This window comes from Triticum urartu, chromosome 7 (assembly GCF_003073215.2).
Source record: "Triticum urartu cultivar G1812 chromosome 7, Tu2.1, whole genome shotgun sequence".
Taxonomy (NCBI): domain Eukaryota; kingdom Viridiplantae; phylum Streptophyta; class Magnoliopsida; order Poales; family Poaceae; genus Triticum; species Triticum urartu.
The window spans coordinates 464,922,414-464,946,103 of NC_053028.1; the positions used below are offsets into that span (position 1 = coordinate 464,922,414).

A 23,690-nucleotide genomic window follows, 5' to 3' on the forward strand; every position below is an offset into this window, starting at 1 on the left:
TTCAATCTGCTCTATAGCTTTGATCTTGTCCAGATTGGCCTCTATCCCATGCTGTGACACAAAGAACCCGAGAAGCTTGCCGGACGGGACACCGAAGACGCACTTCTCAGGGTTCAGCTTGAGATTGATCTTGCGTAGGTTTGCAAATGTTTCTTGTAAATCTGATATGAGGGTTGCCCTGTCCTTGGTTTTGACCACTATATCATCCATATAAGCTTCCATATTTCTATGGAGCTGGGGTTCAAAACCAATCTGGACCGCCCTTGCAAACGTTGAACCAACACTCTTCAACCCGAAAGGCATCCGTATAAAACAATACGTACCACATGGGGTGATGAATGCCGTTTTCTCTTCGTCTTCTCTTGTCATGAAGATCTGGTGGTAGCCGGAGTAGGCATCGAGGAATGACAACAGATCACACCCAGCTGTGGAGTCAACAATATGGTCGATGCGCGGCAACGAAAGGATGAAACAAGGAGCCTGAGCTCGCCTCATCCCTGCCTCCGCCTTCACCTCGGTCGCGGCGCCGCCGGCTTTTCCGCCACTGGTGCGCGGGACTCCATCGGAGCGTCGACCCGGGGGCCCTACCGGACTTGGTTCATATTTTTTGGCCACCGCAACAAGGCTTCGGATAGTGGCTCTCCATTCGTCGAGTTTCCCCGTAGTGGGAGGAAAGTCGAGGAGCAACTACGCGCGCGCCAGGGCCTCTGCTGGCGTCGGTGGCAGCGAAACCTGCATGGATCGCGACGCGCTTTGACTTCTGACCATGTCAGAAGGAGCTCTATCACGACCCCGCGGTCGCATGCCGTTTTCACCAGCGCCTCGGCGAGCGGGCAGGTCTTCTACGTCCCGGGAGTGGCGCTCGGGGCTCTTCCCGCGGCGACGCCCGGGATCTTTGGCGTGATTACGCCGTTTGTCGCGCGCTGCCTGGAAGGAGCGCGCTGTTGGCGCCGGCGTGGGAGTCTTGGAGGCCCTTGCATCGCCTTCGGGCGGGGCGGCGATGACCTTGGAAGGCCCCGCTCCACCCGCGGAGGGCCTGGCTCTGCCTTTGGATTTGGCGACGTGAGGCCCGTTACCAGGCGCACAAACATCGCCGCCTCCCAAACTCTGGCTGCTGGGATGGTGTTGGTGTTCGCGAGCAGCGCCCCGGGTCCTTTCTTCGATCGGTCCGCTGCTCGCCCGCGTCGGGATGGGCTGTCCGGCTTCCGACTGGCCAACCGCCACCGTCGTCTTCTTCTTGGGCGCCATGATGATGAAGAAGCGTCGAACTAACTGCTAAAGCCGATTCTCACAACTGTGCCCCCTACCTGGCGCGCCAAAGATGTCGGTAGGAACGACACCTATGGGATCACAAGAATCCCTATTGCGGTTAGCGGGGCGCGGGGTCGTGAGAAGAGCGGATCAAACAGATAGTACACGGGTTGTTTATCCAGGTTCGGGCCGCGAGGATGCGTAAAACCCTACTCCTGCTTTGGTGGATGTATATTCCTGTTCTTGAACTAGCTCTGGGGCGTTGGGAGCTCCAAAAAGCCGAATCCTTCTCCTGGTCGCCTCGAGCCTCCTTTTATAGAAAAAGGGGTTGCCACAGTGGCACACAGGAGGTGGAAAGGGTACAGTGATGCGAGGTTATCCCCCGCATTACATGACAAGGCACATTTAATGCGTCTTGCCTAGGTGTCCTTGCTTTATCGGGGATGGGGGAGAAACCTGTCTCGTCCGTCGCTGCTCCTTCTTGTGTCGACACGCGCCCTGGCCAGCGATGCCTGTGATGCCATGTAGGTAGGCAGGCAGCTGAGGTGGCGCAGTGGTGGGTCTTCACGAAGATCTGCATGCCGCCACGCAGGTGCCTGCCCAGCTGGTTGGGTCGGCAGCTGCATGCATGCGGTGGTGGAGGTTTAGTCAGCGTGGGCCTGATGGTGGCCCTGCGGGTGTCCTCGGCAAGGGCCTTGCCGGGGCCCCGGCAAGGGTCTTGCCGAGGCGCCTGCTGTCATCCCCGGCAAGGCGCTTGCCAGGGGCCTTGTGGTCTTCCTCGGCTGGGATCCCGCCAAGGGTTGTCGTGTCCTTAGTGCGTATCTGATCTTGAATGTCTTCACAAAGATCTGCATGCCACCACGGGGATGTCTCCCGAATCCTTGCCCTTTGGGGGCAGTGGACTCAAGGGTGATTTGTTCCGTAGGCGCGGGGCGAGTCGCCGTGGCAAGGGTCTTGCCGGGGTCGCTAAAACTGTCTCCCGGCAAGGATCTTGCCGGGGGAGTCCACTTCGTCCCCCTTCACTCTTCGTGGTCTTGGTCTTGGCGTCGTTCTAGTTCTCTTGAGCTTCGGTCTTACCCTGGCTCACATCCCTTGCCTTGCTTTGTGTGGTGGTGCCCGTGGCTCAGACTGCCCGTGCACAGTTATAGGGGTACAAAAAGTGTACACCTCTTTTTGTACACCGACAACGCTGCTCGGCCTCCTCTATCCAGGCAGGTAATCCACACCCGACCCCCATCCTCCTCCTCCTTCCACATCCCACGTGCCCAGACCGTCGGCGCAGCAGAGAAGAAAATCGCGGCCGCACGCGTGGATGAGGTCGCAATGGCTGCCATTCGTGCCGACCCCCAGATCTTGAAGGAGCACCTTGCCATTTGCTAGCTACGCCGGTTAAGCATGCTCAGTTTAGCCATTGCATGTGTTGCTCCTGTCTTTCCTTCACAAATTCTAGTGAATTGTGCTATCTAATTTTACCAGCAATCTGTTGCTCTAGTGTATATGTTCTATATGTCGTGCAGTGTGGTGCTTACTTATTAGCTGTTTTGTTAATTAGTTGTCGTCTTCAGTTAACTGTTTGGTTCAATTCTGCAAATGTGATATTCAATTCTTCAGGATGCAATTTTGTATTGTCTTCCATGTGAGAAATAAATCGAATTTTTATCTTTACAAAATTGTGCATGCATTCTGTTATTTTATACCATGTGAGGAATAAATTGAATTTGGCTGTAGTAAATACATGAGAAACAAATACAATTGCTACAATTGGCTGTAGTTAACTGTTTGGTTAACTGTTTGATCTTCTATTAGGAGTATGTTATATTGTGCAATGTGGTGCTCAGTTAATGTTTGGTTCATGTGTTGTGGTGTTTAGTTAACTACTTGGTTCAATTCTGCAATGCGATGTCGAATTGTCGTGGGTAGAATTTTGTATTGTTGTGCATGTGAGGAATAAATTGAATTTGGCCGCACTTAATACATGAGAAACATATACAAGTGCTATATTTCCTAGTTCTTAATAATGCTTGGTTTGGATAAATGGGTTTTCCGTGTGGCTTGAATTAATCTGATAAATCTGCAATGTGATTATTTTTCATCAACATATTTTACTGATAGCATGCGAACCCTTACTTAACCTGATGAGTAACTACCTTATATATGTTGCAGGGAAACAATGGGAAGCACCGAGGTTTACAATCGAGGTTAGCACATGCATGGTCCGTTGTCTAATAGCACATTATTGTGCAATTGCAGGAACCATTCTAATATTTAGGTTTTTAACAATTTGGTCTTGCACATGTAGGTCCTGCTGTCAGAGGTTTTGACCCACTGTTCGACCCTTTTTGCATATGGGGAAATGAGCGGTCCATGAATATCAATCAAATCAATAAACTCAGAAAGATTGTTAGGATAAAGAAATTAGCGACAAAAAACAACAAGATCTTTGTCTGCACAATGAAGAAGACATCAGTTCACTACAAGATGGTACTAACTATTATACCTTGCCTTTTTTATTCATTTTCCCCATTTCCAATATAGAGAAGATATTTGTGCACATCCTTGTTTTTAGGCCTTTCCAAAGCAGTTCACTGATGATTACCTCTCAAACCACCTCTATGGTCAGGAGGCGAGGAAGGTTTTCATACAACACCCACGGTTCAATATTGAAGTGTTCCTGAAGAGGACGAAGGATGGACGATCAATCATCCACAGGCACTGGCCTAAAGTTGCAACGACCTTCAACATGAATGAAGGCTCAAAATTCGCCTTCCGCTTCAGTAGTTTTCCAGATGAGATGCATCTGTCTATATACCGTCTATGATGCTAATTTCGAAAGGTTCTACATGTTGCATGTGGAACTTGCTGCTGGTGCAGTTGTGTAATGGGGTAGCTGAGTACTAAAGCTATATCATGTTGTACTCTGATGTATTTCAATTATGAAATTCTGCTTCCTTAATAAGGAAATAAAATATATTATGTGCTTAATATGAAATGTCAATTAGATTAATAAATGGATTATGAATAATCGGATAATTAGCCTGCTAATGGCGAATTTGCCTGCTAATTGGGTTTTGCTATTGCAAATGGTTGTTGAAAAAAATACCGTGGGCGATGACCTCAGGCAACACGCACAGTTTCTAGGAATAAACCGTGTTGAATCAATGAACAATCACACACGACTATCTCTTAAAAACTGTTTACGTTAGGCCACCTTGTTTACCACATAAAATTGTCTGTGATGGACAGCCTTTGCCACATAGTTTCTTCTATGGACCGTGTGTGATACATTCAATAACGCAAACGATTTAATGGGAAAAATTGTGTGTGATGTATCTGTGAACGGAAACGTTTTCCTTGGAGCGACTGTGTGGGATGTGCATACGAACGGAAACGTTTAGCAGGGACTGACTGTGTGGGATGTACTTGTGACCGGAAACAATTTCGCCGTATAATTGTATTTTTTAGCTCTACTGTATGTATTTCCATATTTGAGCACTCGCTGGTCGCACACGACCTCATTTTGCCGAACGTGTGTGCTAGGAGGGCATATCCCCGACGGTTTCTGGGTCGTGTGGGAAGGACCCCCCCTATCGCCCACACTCACTTCGCGGTGGTTCCAAATGCCGTCGCGGAAAGGGGTTTTAAACCATTTGTTTAGGACCGACGCGCACCAGTGATAGGTGTTGAAGGAAATATGCCCTAGAGGCAATAATAAAGTTGTTATTTTATATTTTCATATTGATGATAAAGGTTTATAATTCATGCTATAATTGTATTGATCGGAAACCTAAATACATGTGTGAATATATAAGCAAACACCGTGTCCCTAGTGAGCCTCTACTTGACTAGCTCGTTGATCAAAGATGGTTAAGGTTTCCTAACCATGGACATGAGTTGTCATTTGATAAAGGGATCACATCATTTGGAGAATGATGTGATGGACAAGATCCATCCGTTAGCTTAGCATTATGATCATTCAGTTTTATTGCTATTGCTTTCTTCATGTCAAATACATATTCCTTCGACTATGAGATTATGCAACTCCCGGATACCGGAGGAATGACTTGTGTGCTATCAAACATCACAACGTAAGTGGGTGATTATAAAGATGCTCTACAGATATCTCCGAAGGTGTTTGTTGAGTTGGCATAGATAGAGATTAGGATTTGTCACTCCGAGTATCGGAGAGGTATCTCTGGGCCTTCTCGGTAATACACATCATAAGCTTGCAAGAAAACGACTAAGGAGTTAGTCACGAGGTGATGTATTACGGAATGAGTAAAGAGACTTGCTGGTAACGAGATTGGACTAGGTATGAAGATACCGACAATCGAATCTCGGGCAAGTAACATACCGATAGACAAAGGGAATAACGTATGTTGTCATAATGGTTCAACCGATAAAGATCTTTGTAGAATATGTAGGAGCCAATATGAGCATCTAGGTTCCGCTATTGTTTATTGACCGGAGAGGTGTCTCGGTCATGTCTACATAGTTCTCAAACCCATAGGGTCCGCACGCTTAACGTTCGATGACGATATTGTATTATATGAGTTATGTGATTTGGTGACTGAATTTTGTTCGGAGTCCCGGATGAGATCACGGACATGACGAGGAGTCTCGAAATGGTCGAGAGGTAAATATTGATATATAGGACGATGTATTCGGACACTGGAAGTGTTCCGGAGGGTACCGAGTACTATCGGGTCACCGGAAGGGGTTCCGGGCAACCCCAGCAAAGATATGGGCCTTATGGGCCAGGAGAGGGAACACACCAGCCCACAAGGGGCTGGTTGGCCCCCTATAGAGGCTGGCCTATGAGGAGGAGAAGGAAAGAGGGGAGGAGGGGGAACACCCCCCCCCAGAGGGGGTTGTTTGGCCCCCTATAGAGGCTGGCCTATGAGGAGGAGAAGGAAAGAGGGGAGGGAAAGGAAAGTGTGGAGTAGGGCTCCCCCTTCCTTCCCTCTCCCCATCTTTCCTTCCCCCTTCTTCTTATAAGGAAAGGGGGGCGCAGGGCAAGGCAGCAGCCCTAGGGCTGCCGCCAGGTCTCTTGGGGATCCCTAGGGGCTTCCTCCTCCCCTCCCACCTCTATATATGTGGGGAGGGGGGTGCCACACAAAGACACAACATTGTCTTAGCCGTGTGCGGCGCCCCCTTCCATAGTTTTCTTCCTCGATCATATTTTCGTAGTGCTTAGGCGAAGCCCTGCGGAGATCGCATCACCATCACCGTCACCACACCGTCATGCTGCCGAAACTCATCTACTACTTCTCCCATCTTGCTGGATCAAGAAGGCGAGGACATCACTGACCTGACGTGTGCATAACATGGAGGTGCGGTGCGTTTGGTACTAGATCGGTTGGAGCGTGAAGAAAGTTCGACTACATCAACCGCGTTGTGAAACGCTTCCGCTTATAGTCTATGAGGGTACGTAGAAACATTCTCACCCTCGATGATATGCATCTCCATGGATAGATCATTGCGTGTCCGTAGAAATTATTTTGTTTTCCATGCAATGATCCCCAAGAGTGGTATTAGAGCCAGGGCTATGCGTAGATGATATGCACGAGTAGAACACAAAGATTTGTGGACAGTGATAATCATAGTGCTTACCACCAACGTCTTATTTTGATTCGACAATATTGTGGGATGAAGTGGCCCGGACCAACCTTACATGTCCACGCACATGAGACCGGTTCCACCGACAGACATGCAACTAGTTTTGCATAAAGGTGGCTGGCGGTTGTCTATTTCTCCTAATTTAGTTGAATCGAATTTGACTGCGACCGGTCCTCGAAGAATGTTAAAACAACAAACTTGATGAAACACCATTGTGGTTTTTGCCGTAGGTACGAACGGTTCTTGCTAAAAACCCGTAGCAGCCACGTAAAACTTGCAACAACAAAGTAGAGGACGTCTAACTTGTTTTTGCAGGGTATGTTGTGATGTGATATGGTCAAGACATGATGTGATATACATTATTGTATGAGATGATCATATTTTTGTAAGTTATCTGGCAATCTGCAGGAGCCTTATGGTTGTCTCTTTATTGTATGAAATGCATACGCCATGTAAATACTTTACTTTATCACTATGAGTTGGCAATAGTTGGCGAGATGACCAGGACGCAACGATGGAGATCAAGGTGTCAAGCCGGTGACGATGGAGATCATGACGATGCTTTGGAGATGGAGATCAAAAGCATGAGATGATGATGGTCACATCATGTCACATATTTTGATTGCATGTGATGTTTATCTTTTATGCATCTTATTTTGCTTAGAACGACGATAGCATTATAAGATGCTCCTTTCGCTAAATTTCAAGATATAAGTGTTCTCCCTGAGTATGCACCGTTGCGACAGTTCATCGTGTTGAGACACCACGTGATGATCGGGTGTGATAGACTCTACGTTCACATAGAATGGGTGCAAGACAGTTTTGCACATGCGGAATACTCAGGTTAAACTTGACGAGCCTAGCATGTACAGACATGGCCTCGGAACACTGGAGACCAAAAGGTCGAACATGAGTCATATAGTAGATATGATCAACATAGAGATGTTCTCCATTGATGACTACCCCATCTCATGTGATGATCAAACATGGGTTAGTAGATATGGATCATGTATCACTTAGACAACTTGACGGATGTTGATTTAAGTGGGAGTTCATTAGTAATTTGATTAATTGAACTTAATTTATCATGAACTTAGTCCTGATAGTATTTGCAAATCTATGTTGTAGATGAATAGCTCGCGATATAGCTCCCTTATTTTTTGATATGTTCCTAGAGAAAAAAAAGTTGAAAGATGATAGTAGCAATGATGCGGACTGGGTCCATGATTTGAGGATTATCCTCATTGCTGCACAGAAGAATTATGTCGTTGATGCACCGCTAGGTGAAAGACCTATTGTAGGAGCATATGCAGATGTTATGAACGTTTGGCAAGCTCGATATGATGACTACTTAATAGTTTAGTGTGACATGCTTTACAGCTTAGAATCGGGACTTCAAAAACGTTTTGAACGCCATAGAGCATATGGGATGTTCTAAGAGCTGAAGTTGGTATTTCAGACTCATGCCCATGTCGAGAGGTATGATACCTCTAACAAGTACTTTGCCTACAATATGGAGGAGAATAGCTCAACCAGTGAGCATGTGCTCAGAATGTCTGGGTACTACAATCGCTTGAATCAAGTGGGAGTTAATCTTCCAGATAAGATAGTGATTGACAAAGTTCTCTAGTCACTATCACCAAGCTACTAGAACTTTGTGATAAACTATAATATGCAAGGGATGACGAAAACGATTCCCGAACTCTTTGCGATGCTGAAATCGGCGAAGGTTGGAGAACGCATCTCTACAACAGTCGAGGTAGATGCACTGTTGATATTATGTTTGAAGTAATACAAAAGTAAGACACTCCCTCCGTCACAGTTTAGAAGGCACAGTTAAATTTGCGTGTGTTTCCACAATAGACAAGGTTTAGGTCGCATTGCATTTATTTCTAGTAGCTAATTGGTACTCCGATATACTATTTCTATATGCATGCGTAGTGTGAATGCTATTTTTTAGCCCATCTCACAACCAATAGATAACCACCTAGGTCCCAGAGAATTTCCCAAGCGCGCCTTCTAAACCGTGACGGAGGGAGTATGTTAAATTCTATTGCTTTATGCTATTAACTTACATAAGTATTGCTGCTGTTGTCAGTTGGAGAATATGTTGCTAAGCAAATGCGAGGATGAAAATAATAGCCTTAATTCTGAAGTCAATGTCAAAGTAAGTTTTTTCTATGATTTTCTTTATACTTATTATTCATGCCTTTATATGGGAATAATATTAGCAAAATGTTGACACTGATAAATATATGATGTTACCTTTTTAGCTTGATGTGTTTCACATACGCAAGTCTCGCTGGAGTGACAGAACATTAACTGTAAAAGTGTCTGATGATGGTGAAGTTGTTGCAACAGGAGGTATGTATCCTTTGCCAATCTATTCTATGTAAGGGTCTACATTATTTCGTTTTGTAAATGGTTATTGACACGTTTGCCACCGTGCCATAGTTTCTTTTACGCATTTGCCACCGTGCCATTCGTCAGCACTAGTTAGACTCAGCTGGGCACTATGTATTAGCTGGGTAGCGGAAGCATTGAGTATTTTGGGCTATTGAAGATGTGAGAATTTACCAAGTATTTACAGTAGACATGCAGACTTAAAGCTCTTGCACATCAGGTTCTGCTACTCTTGCAGAAAGATCTTCAAAATGCAATTTAGTGCAAGTAGTAAGATCTTAGACCTCACAGAAATGGTAGAAATTTCTCTGATGTATTACTCTACAAAAAGGTAGGCCCCAAGCATAGCTATCACAAAATTACGGAGTGCAGCTATCAAACAGAGAAAAGTAAGCACGCATTAGGCTGCATACATGCTACATTGAAGGTTCAAGGCTGCACACAGCATTACAAGCAATAAATTTCACAAGTTCTTACTTCCAAAAGCATCAGGACTGCATACTTGTCACGCGTGTTCTTCAAAAGCTCCTGGATTGCATACTCGCTAATTTCAGAAGCAGCAGGACTGCATACTTGCCATTACAAGTCTGAAACCAAAATTTACATGGCAATAGTACCTGTTGCAGCTTCTGTAGCAATCTGACCATGTGGTGATTATTTGTGGCTGGTTTTAGTGCAGCATTTTTGCTACTTCAAATCACAGATCTTTTCCTTTGACCTTTTGCCACCACTTTTTTACCAGTCTTCCTCGAGGTGCATCGGACCATCAGTTTTACAAATAAAAAGAAATGCATTAGTCTCCTGTAGCTAAAGAGATTCATCTGTTTTACAGATTAACTAATAGCTAAATAAATGCATTAGTTTTACATAAGAACAATAGTTTTACAAAATCTAAAGAAATGCGTTAGGCGAGGAAGAGTACCAAATAGTGCTTACACTAATAGAGGGACCAGTCTGTTCATCTTCTGAAAATTCTTGGTCAACTTACTCTTTGCAATTCTTCTGTATCTGGCCAAGTTGTCCACAGCATTTGCATTTCCTCTTTGTGACCCAACCTTGCATCTATTTCATTCAAAGCCTGGATTATATTCTTTGTTGGTCTCCTAGGAGGCCTTTTTAGTGAAGGGCAGCCCGGTGCACGTAGCTCCCGCTTGCGCAGGGTCCGGGGAAGGGTCCGACCACTTTGGGTTTTCTGTACGCAGCCTTTCCCTGCATTTCTGCAAGAGGCTGTTTCTAGGACTCGAACCCATGACCTTATGGTCACAAAGCAACAGCTTTACCGTTGCGCCAAGGCTCCCTTTCAGGAGGCCTCTTTAGCAGAGGAGGATACGTTTGACATGTTGATATTCCATAGCATTGCACGTATGCTGTTTGCATAAGCTGCTTATACTTCAACTTCGCTTCCTGGTTCCCTAAGTGAAGTGATGATGAAAATAGCATGGACACAAGGAAGGCCTTTGCACAGCCTACAGCATGCTCTCTTCCCAGTGTCAACTGGATGCTTCCATTCCATTCCATCCCATCTTTCTCTCTTGCAGATACTTCTGCCTCTGAACTTTTGCTTCTGACCAGTCTTATCTTTAGACCTCTAGTTCTTTGATTAAGGTTCTGCATGATAGTTGTGAGAACTTAGTGACTTCTTTTTGTTGCAATTCTTTTGTCTAAGATCAGTTCTCTGCATTAATTGTGGCCTAATGGTATCCAACAAATCAACAATGGGCATAGCTTTTAGTTTCTTGGTCTTGCTGTTGAAGGAATCTGCTAGATTGTTATCTGACATAATCAACTTTTGGGACTTCATTGAACTTGCTTCTAGACCATAAATTTGGGTGGTGTTCATCCTTGTATTTCTGCACTTTAGGTTTTGCATAGATTTTCTCTATGTAGGCAGCATGCTTCATAGGGAGGTAGGTATGCACAGTAGGGCATAAATTGTCATAGAATTTAAAGACCCTTTAAACTTCTTCAGAAAATTGTCAGCTAGCTGCCTCATGCTCTCTATGCTCCACTCGCTAAAAGATGCAACCCACTGCACTCTCCCATCCCTTGCATGCATCTGTGTGATTGACCAGAGCAGCTGGATGGCCAATGACCTGTTTGTCTCTCCATGAAGGCATGAATCCAGTCCAGGTGTCAGTGGATTCTGCATCCATAACTCCATAGGTTACCGGGTACAACCAATTTTGGCCATCAATACCACAAGCAGCTGCCAATTGTCCTCCGAACTTGCTTGTTAGAGCAGTTGAATCTACAGCCAAGTATGGTCGGCACCCCTCTAAGAAACCCATCCAACATGGCTTGACTGATGCAAACTCTTTGTTGAAGCACATTTTCAATTTGATTTCTTCATAATCAATATCAACAAACACTCGTTGATGATACCATCTTTAAATCTGACTTAAATGTGCATACCAATTACTAAGTGGAAACTATCTTTCCCTTGCCCTTATAAATGTCATCTTGCATTAAATGTTCTATGATGTGGAACTTTGATATGGCACTACTCTTGAAGTTTCTTCTGCAAATCTGTAGCACCAAGTGAAAAGTCTTTTTCTAACTAGTCCAGCAATTGTAGCAACCCATGTTCTTGTAGCTGGCGTCAGCCTCTCACTTCTTTGAGCACGCCAGCAAATATGATTGTTGAAGTATCTTGTTGATTTCGGTGGATTGGGATTCATCTAAGAAAGGGGATTTTTTGTTCCTGAAGCTTCGGTGCCCCTCTGACCTATCCATTCATCTCCCTGTATATACACCATGTACAAGTTACATATTAGCCCCTCTACATTTCTAATATCCAGTACAAGGACCTCCAACACTCCCCCTCAAGATGGCGCAAATATATCTATGTGCCCCATCTTGTCACAAATTTTCATGAAAGACACAACACCAGCTCCTTTGGTTAAAACATCAGCCAGCTGATCTACAGATTTAACAAAGCTAACTTTTAAGTACTCCCTCGTCTAGTTTTTCCTTGATGAAATGTCTGTCTATTTCAACATGCTTTGTTCTATCATGATCGACTGGGTTATTGACTATCTTGATGGTAGCTTGATTGTCACAGTAAAGTTGAAGGGGTGCATCATCATACAACTGAAGTTCAGCTAGCAATATTCTCAGCCACATTAACTCACATAAGCCTGACGCCATTGATCTGAATTCCGCCTCTGCCGTGGATCGAGCGACAACGCTCTGTTTCTTGCTCCTCCAACTGACGAGATTACCACCAACAAATACACAGTAACCCGATGTAGACCTTGTATCATCTAAGCACCTAGCCCAGACAGCATCCGTATACCCCTCTATTTTTAGGTGCCCATGACTTGAAAACAGAATCCCCTTCCCAGGACAGCTCTTAAGATATTGCAAAATTTGATTTACAGCATTTAAATGGCCAGACCGCGGATCATGCATATAACGGCTTACAATGCTAACATCATATGCAATATCTGGCCTTGTGTGTGATAAGTAAATTAAGCGACCAACTAGCCTCTGATATCGATACTTGTCCACTGGATCACCTGAGTTTGCTAGAATGCGATGATTCTGCTCAATTGGTGTGGCCGCTGGTTTACACTCTAACATGCCAGTTTCATTAAGCAAATCAAGTACATATTTCCTCTGTGGAAGGTAAATACCTTGTGCCCCGTATGCAACTTCAATTCCCAGGAAGTGTCCAGGTCCTTAATTTCAAAGATTCTCTCTAGTGTCTCTTTTAAGCACATTATCTCCTCGTCATCATCCCCTGTAATTACTATGTCATCAACATACACCACAAGTATAGTAATCTTATCACAATGACACTTAAAGAAAAGAGTGTGATCAGCATTGCTTTGTTGATATCCTAGAGAGCAAATTTCCTTTCTAAACCTTCCCAAACCAAGCCCTAGGCGATTGTTTAAGTCCATAAAGAGACTTCCTTAGTTTGCATACTTTTCCTTCAGTTTCACTACTATTAAACCAGGAGGATTTTCCATATAAACCTCTTCCTGCAAGTCTCCATGGAGAAATGCATTTTTAACATCCATTTCAAATAGTTTCCATTTACGGTTTGCTGCTATTGAGATCATCGTTCTAATAGTGTTCATCTTTGCCACTGGAGCGAATGTTTCATCATAATGTACTCCATAAGTTTGGCTATACCCTTTTGCCACTAACCTGGCCTTATATCTTTCTACCTTCCCTTCAGGTGTCTGCTTCACAGTAAATACCCACTTACAACCCACAATCTTCTTGTTTGCTGGAATTGTAGTGAGTTCCCATGTATTATTTTTATCAAGTGCTGCCATTTCTTCCAGCATTGCCTCTCTCCATCTTGGATCTTTCTTCGCCTCTTGCCAGTCACGCGGTATTGGTATTGTGGAATCTAAAGAAGCAATGAATGATTTATACCAAGAACCCACCAATGAGTATTAAACATGATTAGAAACAATATATGGGGACAGTTTTGAGGGTAATTTCCCAGATGTTGTGCGAGGCTGCTTTCTGTGGGCAATAGGAACATCTAGATCATCATATGGAGAAGAGAGTGTACCATCACTCGTGGAGGATGGCAGTGGAGCCTGGGATGAAGTTGGACTTGGGATTGAACCATGCGTGTTAGGTTGTTCTTGGGCTTCAAGAATAATTTCCTCCCCCTGCACATGTTCATTCCCAGTTTGGTGTCTTTGTGTATACACCTTAAGATCACGTTCCTCATTCGGCCTTGGCCACTGTAATGTTCCATTTGATGTATCTTGTTGCCCCCCCTCCACCTGTTCTTGGTCTGTTTTGCATCCTGCCCACATCTTCATCATCATACACATCCACCTACTGGTATTGCCCCAACTATCATTTTTCTTGATGCCGCACAATTGTCTTCCTATTCTTTATCTTCCCCTGTCTCACAATCTGTGTTTGAGATAATATCATTAATAAACAAGTCAGGAAATACATCAGTTAGGTCAGTTGGCTCTCCATAGAATGATTCATGTTCCCTGAAGATTACATCCATACTTACAAACATCCTTTTTTTAATATTAAAAAAAATCCTTTTTTCAGCAGGACACCAGCATTTGTACCCTTTCTGTTTCCCTGAATACCCAACAAACACACATCTTAAAGCTCTAGGATCTAATTTTCCAACAGATGGCCTGTAGTCTTTCACAAAGCGTACACACCCAAAGACTTTTGTAGTCCTGCCTGTCAGACACTCTATTGGAGTTTTGTAACCTAGCACTCTAGACGGCATTCTATTCATCAAATACGCAGCAGTCATTACTGCCTCACTCCACAAAAACTTTGGAACATTCATGGTCATCAATACATGGTGTAATCTCTAAGAGATGCCTATTTTTCCTCTCAGCCAAACCATTCTGTTCAGAGGTGCCTGGACAGGTAGTTTGATGGATAATTCCAAAGCTTGATAAGTACGCACCAAACTCCTTATTTACATATTCTGTGCCATTGTCAGTTTGAAATACTTTCACACATGCATTATATTGGGTCATGATTAAATTATGAAAATCCCTGAAACACTCAAATGCATCACTCTTGTTTTTCAACACATAGAGCCAAGTAGTTCTAGTGCAGCAGTCAATGAATGTGACAAAAGAATGATATCCATTAAGAGATAACACTCCACTAGGACCCCACCATACATCTGAGTGAATGGTCTCAAGTGGTACAGTACTCCTATTATCTGAAGATACATAAGTACTCCTAGTCTGCTTTCCATAGTGGCACACATCACATGCTAGATTCTCTTTGCTAATTTTATTATAAATGTTTGGATAAAGCTGACCCAGAGTGACAAAAGACATATGTCCTAGCCTGCGATGGAGAAATTCCTCTAGTGGAGAGTGAGACGACACAGCAGCAACCGCAGCAACCGTAGGTGACATGTTATCATCTAAGCAATACAGGCCATCATGCATGTTCCCTGTCCCAAGCCTTCTTCCAGTCCCAAGTTCCTGAAATAAGCACCATGATGGGAAGAAGATAGCAACACAATTAAGCTCTTTTGTAATGCAACTAACGGATAGCAGATTAATTGGGAACGAGGGAACATGTAGAACAGATGAAAGAGACATATTATTAGATCCACACATGACTGTTCCTGAACCCAGAACAGTTTGAGAGGAGTCGTCAGACAATTTCACACTTTGCCTCTTTGAATCAGGAGCATAATCAAGAAAATTGCTGTATGAGCCAGTCATGTGTCTAGAAGCCCCAGAGTCTATTAACCATGGTATATTAGTAACTTTATAACTCATAGTGCAAGAATTTTTACCACCAAAGTTGGAAGATGAGCCCCGGTAGATTGCTTGTCATCCAAACATATTGCCTTAAATTTGCTCCACTTCTCCCAGTCATCAACCGACATCTCCACTTTCATAGTTTGTGAGGCTTCTTCAATAATTGTTGAGGTATTCGCCCTGCCTGCAGGTCGCATACCACGTCCTCGGCTACCTCCGCGTCCATCAAATGCACGTCCACGACCCCTGCCTCGCCACTCTTGTCCTCTACCCCGGCCTCCTCCAAATAGTACAGGGCAAGAGAGTCGCAAATGTCCTGGCTGACCACATTCAAAACATTTCCTCTCATATGTACCTCCTCCTGATCTTTGGAAGTCCACCCCTTCTGTAGCAAGGAAGGCTGAGCGCCTCTGTGCGACGCCCTGTGTAGCTGACCCTGTAGCCTCCAACTTCAACCGAGTTTCCTCGCTAATAATTGCAGACACTGCTTGCTCCATGTTAGGTAGTATCCCACTACCATACAATGCAGCCCTTCTGTTTTCAAACTTGGAACTAAGCCCATTTAGAAAATCCCTGACACGCCTTCTCTCAATGCACTTGCCACACTCCATCTCAATCGAATCATTGTAGTCAAGATCACTCCACAAACGTTTTAACTCAGGTACGTACTCCACCACTGATTTCTCACCTTGACTTAGCTCCTGAAGCTCTCTTTGGATCCTGCAAGCCAACATTTCATTCCCAACTCCAGAGTAGGTACCCTTGAGGAGCCTCCAGATCTCAGATGCATCCTTGATCCTCTCAACCTGCTTGGCAATTTGGGGAGACAATGAACTCAACAACCACGCCCTTACAAGTGCATTGGTCATCTTCCACTTCTGTCCTTCCCTTGAGCTTTCATCCGCTGGTTTTTCAATTGCACCAAGTATGTAGCCTTCCAATTTCCTGGAGACCAACATGGTCTCGGCATGTTCAGCCCAACTTGCATAACTTTCTGATCCCTCGAGCTTCACATGAGGCATCTGTAAAGGATGGATCTCTTCCTTAGTCTCAGGTTCTGTTCTCATGCCACCTCCCTGTCTGCTGAGTGCATCAAACAAAGGTTGATATTTCTCATCCATTGCTTGTAGCACTGCAGCAAGCTCCGCTGCTGTAACTGCCGCAGGAGCATTCACATTATCTCCCATCTTGCAAGTGTACTACCTTCAATCACCAACTCAGAACCAGTATTCTCCCCCTGCGAATCAATCCTGCAGCAGTGCAGCCTACCTTCTATCCACACCTCAACCTCTGCCTCAAATCAGCCCTCAAACCTTGCACACAAATAACCAACTAGCCACTTTCGTCTTTGCCTGAAGTAGTCCTACTCGACCCCTCGCAGCAGCAGCCGTACTCCACCTCCTGGGTACCTTCTAGCCTCTGTCTCCAGTCCGTCCGCTGTTTGCTCTGCTCGCCGCTGGCCGCCCTGCTCCACTGCAGCCAAGCACACAGCCAACAAGGCAGCCCCGATTCTGCTCTCTGCCGCCACAAATCGGGGCCCCAAAGCCTCCTCCCACGCCTTCCAGTACTCAGCGCCGTCAACCTGTGTGACGCTAATGCGAATCCCCAACCTGCTCTGATGTTCCCTTGCCCTTATAAATGTCATCTCCTTGCATTAAATGTTCTATGATGTGGAACTTTGATATGGCACTACTCTTGAAGTTCCTTCTGCAAATCTGTAGCACCAAGTGAAAAGTCTTTTTCTAATTAGTCCAGCAATTGTGGCAACCCATGTTCTTGTAGCTGGCGTCAGCCTCTCACTTGTTTGAGCACGCCAGCAAATATGATTGTTGAAGTATCTTGTTGATTTCGGTGGATTGGGATTCATCTAAGAAAGGGTATTTTTTGTTCCTGAAGCTTCGGTGCGCCTCTGGCCTATCCATTCATCTCCCTGTATATACACCATGTACAAGTTACATATTAGCCCCTCTACATCTCTAATATCCAGTACAAGGACCTCCAACAATGATGACTGGGGTAGGAGACAGAAATTATTAACACATGTAATCCACACATTATACATGAAGACCAACTATAAAACATTATACTTAAAAAGTTAAACCATCTTTCATATAAGTTGCATGCAGTTTCTATCCACAATAAACTCGTACCAGAGGTGGATCACCTTTTTCGGTTCTATATCCATATTCCTTTTTATCACAAAGGTTGCAAGTGCATTCTGAATTCAAACAAGGATAATTTGTCTCCTCCACAATCGGAGGATTATCTTTGTCATAGGACACTATTAGCCTGTCATAATCATCATCATCACCATCATTGCAAGTCATTTCTGTATCCTCCGTAATAGTCAGCATATCAGGGCAGCACATAGTCCCCAGGCTCATCTATGTACCGTGTTTCACCACCAACAGTCTTAACACCCTTATATTATTCACCCTGTTCAGCTATGTTAGGGTAACTCCAACGGGGCGACGCATTTCGTCCACCCGCATCCGTTTCTGTCCGCGCGGGCAGAAACCACGGCCCAACGTGGCGGCGCAAACGGATCGATGTCCGTTTTGCTGTCCGCTTTGACCAATTTCTAGCCCATATTTTGGCTCGGTTTGCGTCCGCACAAACACGCCGCGGATGCCTGCATTGTCCTCCCCTGGCTCTCCTTTGCCCAAATTTGTCAAAGGATATGTGCAACCGACGCCTAGTATAATCCTAACAGTTGTGAGATAGTTATTGGTAAAGTTTGCCATGTAGAACAATGTGATGATGTGGCAGAAAATAAGTAAGTAGAGAGAGAAATGTTATATGTAAATTAACCAAGTCACAGTTGTGAAATTTGTGAAATTGTTGTTGGCAAAGTTTGCCATATAGGACAATGTGACATAATAAATAAGTAGAGAGAGAATTTGTTGAATGTAATTTAACCAAAAATTCTAGCACAAGCTTCAAACTTAGTGGGAAATTTAATATTTCTCATCTCCTATTGAATAGCATAGACACACTCTGTTGGAGTATTGTGTGATTGATTGATCATTAGTTGATAAATATCGACAACCCACAAAATGTTGAATATGCTTTAGATGGTATTTTTGCTAGAGAACTTAGCTTCGTTAAACATCGTTGATCGTACTGTTTTTGGTTGAAAGTAGACATGTGCATGGGCAGCCCGGGCCCGAAAGCTTGGCATCCGGTCCACACTCGGGCTCCACTTTCTCACCCGAAGCCCGGACTGAAAGCCCAGAAGAACCCTGAAATGACCATATATATATATATTTATTTGAAATATAGGTATAATATATTAATATAATATTCCAAATATAATTATTTTAATTAAAAACAGCACTGTTCATGAGTTTCGGGCCAGGCCGGTCTCAGGCTTGGGATTTTCACTTCAGGCTTTGCCAAGCCCGGCCCGGCCCGGGGTATGAACAGGTCTTGAAAGAAACACTGTTGATGGAGCGGTTATGGGTAGTAATAGCAAATGCGTACATGTGTGAAAAAATGATGCCATAGAGGAGGGGGTGGTATGTGAAATTCTCTTTTGTAGTTCACTGTGTTTGATGAGTACAGTGATACCAAACATTTTCCTTAACTGAGACGTTGCTCTTTTTACAGTTACTTATCCTTTCGGAGAAGGGACACCATGATTAATACCATGCCAATTGACCAAACGGGCCCAGGAAGATAGGTTTGGGAGTTCAGGACAGATACATGCGTCGGTGAATGCATGCGTGGAACTGCAAGTTTCTGCTAAATGCATTTGATTTCTTTGGCGGTATAACTCCTTGGCATATCCTTGTACCGAAAATACTGGTGCAGGCAAGCGACTGCTGTTTCCTTTCTGCATGAAAACGGGAACCGTCATGTGAGCTGACTCTGTACATTTGTGGATGCTTGTTGAGTCCCTACTTCATGTATGTCTTGTTCGATGAACAAACAAATATCCTGGTCCACTGAATGAACAGAAGTTGAGGATCCTGAAAGTGCATACTTACAATTCAAAAGCGGAACCACTTTGATTTTTGTGGTAATTTTGGGCCTCTTGTTTTTACCTGGTGCTGTCACGTGTTTTGGTGTGCGCGTCGCTGCTGTGGTTGAATTCGGGCGGTCACCGCTTAGTACGAGCCTTAATGAAGCAACCGCTTCTTGCCTTAGTCTCGTGCTCGCTCTCTCCCGGAAATCAGCCAGGCATTTTCAAAGCACCCACCAAATTGTGCACATATGTAGAACATCTTCAACGACGGCTCATCAAATCGCCTTCAAATGTCTGGACTACCCAAAGGCGGAGCTTTATTAGTTGTAGGTGGACGGACCTCAAGTCCTTTCCTTTCTCTAACGCTACTACCGCGGCCTATCATCATTGTTGTCAAAGAAGAAATAAATGAATTCCAAAGATCTTGGGCACAAGGGAAGTTTTCACATAAGCTGCCTTTCTCCCGTTAAAAGGTGGGTACCTTTCCCTAAATCCTTCTCCCGTGCAATGCATTTCAACCCCATCCTAGTTCTCAGTCATTTCGTGGCACCGGGTGTGACTGAACCATCTACGATGGGGGGAGCGAAGGGAGGAAGCTTAGATAAGAGAATATGTTCTCACATCGCTTTTTTTAGAAAGCTCTACCAGTGAGAAAAAGTGTTTGGCCTGAGCCAAAAAGAGGTCGTGCTAACATTTTTAGGCCTCCAACGTGGCCCATTTTGACCCGGAATTTTTGAAATCTCCTTGGCCAGCCCCAAACTGGGGAACTGCGGGGGAGTTTGGGCGTTCGTCATGCTGTAAACCATGTTTAGAGCCTGCATTTTTTCACAATTTGTCCTTCCTCCACTTTCTATCCACGCTTCTCGAGACTGACGTTGATGTTGTACCCCCTTGGAGCCGTGCCGGCCTTGCCGGACCTCTGCCGCCCCACCAAACCGCCTCTCCGCCAAGACCCCGCCCCTGCCGGCGGACCGTGCCTGGTAAGTGTTCAGTGCCATGGTGCAATTTCTTTATGTAGTCATTGTGTATTTTGAAGCAAACACGATGGATGCTGACGACGAGTACATCTAAGCCGAGTTCATGGATTCGTCTTTGTCGGATGACTATGACCAAGATGACGATGAAATGGCGGTGATGATGACGATTCTTGAAGAAATGGAGTGTGCTTTCTTAACTTCAAGGGTTCAACAAAGGGACATTGACTGTTGAATCGGCGGCGGGCACGGGGCATGTTGATCTCTACAAGGACTACTTTACCCCCGATTCGCTATTTGACCCCTATTTTCCACGTTGATGCAACGACCAATGTTCTTGGGCATCAAGCAAGGTGTTAGGGCCTATGATGATTACTAAAAGCTGAAAGGGGTGTCTTTGACCCCATTAGGTTCTTTGGCCTTCAGAAGTGCATGTATGCTCTAATGATGCTTGTGTATGGCATAGCCACAAACCAGCGGAATTAGTACCTCCAGATGTTTGAGAGCACATGCCTCGAAGCCATGGTGAGATTTGCTATTTGCAGTGGTCAACGTGTTTAGAACGAAGTAGAGAGAACCAAATGTCAAAGAGATAGCAAAGCTCATGGCACTTGGAGAATCAAGATGGTCTCCAAGTATGTTCGGATCCTTGATTGCATGCACTGAAAATGAATTGGACTTCCCATATGCTCAATAAGGGAAATGTTAGGGCCATCATAAAAAAATTAAGAACTTTGGGTTTGGCATGCCAGGTCTCACAATGACATCAACGTACTGTAGTAATCTCAATTATTTACAAGGTTGTGAAGGAAATATGTCCTAGAGGCAATAATAAAGTTGTTATTTTATATTTCTTTATTCATGATAAAGGTTTATTATTCATGCTATAATTGTATTGATCGGAAACCTAAATACATGTGTGAATATATAAGCAAACACCGTGTCCCTAGTGAGCCTCTACTTGACTAGCTCCTTGATCAAAGATGGTTAAGGTTTTCTAACCATGGACATGAGTTGTCATTTGATAACGGGATCACATCATTAGGAGAATGATATGATGGACAAGACCCATCCGTTAGCTTAGCATTATGATCGTTCAGTTTTATTGCTACTGCTTTCTTCATGTCAAATACATATTCCTTCAACTATGGGATTATGCAACTCCCGGATACCAAGGAATGCCTTGTGTACTATCAAACGTCACAACGTAACTGGGTGATTATAATGATGCTCTACAGGTATCTCCGAAGGTATTTGTTGAGTTGGCATAGATCGAGATTAGGATTTGTCACTCCGAGTATCGGGGAGGTATCTCTGGGCCCTCTCGGTAATACACATCATAAGCTTGCAAGAAAACGACTAAGGAGTTAGTCACGAGGTGATGTATTACGGAATGAGTAAAGAGACTTGCTGGTAACGAGATTGGACTAGGTATGAAGATACCGACAATCGAATCTCGGGCAAGTAACATACCGATAGACAAAGGGAATAACGTATGTTGTCATAATGGTTCAACCGATAAAGATCTTTGTAGAATATGTAGGAGCCAATATGAGCATCTAGGTTCCGCTATTGTTTATTGACCGGAGAGGTGTCTCGGTCATGTCTACATAGTTCTCAAACCCATAGGGTCCACACGCTTAACGTTCGATGACGATATTGTATTATATGAGTTATGTGATTTGGTGACTGAATTTTGTTCGGAGTCCCGGATGAGATCACGGACATGACGAGGAGTCTCGAAATGGTCGAGAGGTAAATATTGATATATAGGACGATAGTATTCGGACACTGGAAGTGTTCCGGAGGGTACCGGGTACATATCGGGTCACCGGAAGGGGTTCCGGGCACCCCTGCAAAGATATGGGCCTTATGGGCCAGGAGAGGGAACACACTAGCCCACAAGGGGCTGGTTGGCCCCCTATAGAGGCTGGCCTGTGAGAGGAGAAGGAAAGAGGGGAGGGAAAGGAAAGTGTGGAGTAGGGCTCCCCCTTCCTTCCCTCTCCCCATCTTTCCTTCCCCCTTCTTCTTATAAGGAAAGGGGGCGCAGGGCAAGGCAGCAGCCCTAGGGCTGCCGCCAGGTCTCTTGGGGATCCCTAGGGGCTTCCTCCTCCCCTCCCACCTCTATATATGTGGGGAGGGGGGTGCCACACAAAGACACAACATTGTCTTAGCCGTGTGCGGCGCCCCCTTCCATAGTTTTCTTCCTCGATCATATTTTCGTAGTGCTTAGGCGAAGCCCTGCGGAGATCGCATCACCATCACCGTCACCACACCGTCATGCTGCCGAAACTCATCTACTACTTCTCCCATCTTGCTGGATCAAGAAGGCGAGGACATCACTGACCTGACGTGTGCATAACATGGAGGTGCGGTGCGTTTGGTACTAGATCGGTTGGAGCGTGAAGAAAGTTCGACTACATCAACCGCGTTGTGAAACGCTTCCGCTTATAGTCTATGAGGGTACGTAGAAACATTCTCACCCTCGATGATATGCATCTCCATGGATAGATCATTGCGTGTCCGTAGAAATTATTTTGTTTTCCATGCAATGATCCCCAAGAGTGGTATTAGAGCCAGGGCTATGCGTAGATGATATGCACGAGTAGAACACAAAGATTTGTGGACAGTGATAATCATAGTGCTTACCACCAACGTCTTATTTTGATTCGACAATATTGTGGGATGAAGTGGCCCGGACCAACCTTACATGTCCACGCACATGAGACCGGTTCCACCGACAGACATGCAACTAGTTTTGCATAAAGGTGGCTGGCGGTTGTCTATTTCTCCTAATTTAGTTGAATCGAATTTGACTGCGACCGGTCCTCGAAGAATGTTAAAACAACAAACTTGATGAAACACCATTGTGGTTTTTGCCGTAGGTACGAACGGTTCTTGCTAAAAACCCGTAGCAGCCACGTAAAACTTGCAACAACAAAGTAGAGGACGTCTAACTTGTTTTTGCAGGGTATGTTGTGATGTGATATGGTCAAGACATGATGTGATATACAATATTGTATGAGATGATCATATTTTTTAAGTTATCTGGCAATCTACATGAGCCTTATGGTTGTCTATTTATTGTATGAAATGCATACGCCATGTAAATACTTTACTTTATCGCTATGAGTTGGCAATAGTTGGCGAGACGACCAGGACGCTACGATGGCGATCAAGGTGTCAAGCCGGTGATGATGGAGATCATGATGATGCTTTGGAGATGGAGATCAAAAGCATGAGATG

General features: G+C 44.6%; 1 long non-coding RNA gene across 3 annotated transcripts; it reads left to right on the forward strand.

The window, feature by feature from the left end:
* The first annotated feature begins 8,598 nt into the window (after window positions 1-8,598).
* LOC125522060 lies at window positions 8,599-19,528 on the forward strand. Of its 3 annotated transcripts, none has more exons than XR_007289626.1 (4): window positions 8,599-8,626; window positions 8,948-9,034; window positions 9,141-9,231; window positions 19,113-19,528. It is a non-coding gene; the product is annotated as an uncharacterized LOC125522060 (long non-coding RNA). The 3 variants fall into 3 exon arrangements; XR_007289625.1 differs by having other exon boundaries at window positions 8,966-9,034; XR_007289627.1 differs by lacking the exon at window positions 8,599-8,626 and adding an exon at window positions 8,647-8,666 and having other exon boundaries at window positions 8,966-9,034.
* Window positions 19,529-23,690: the final 4,162 nt, after the last annotated feature.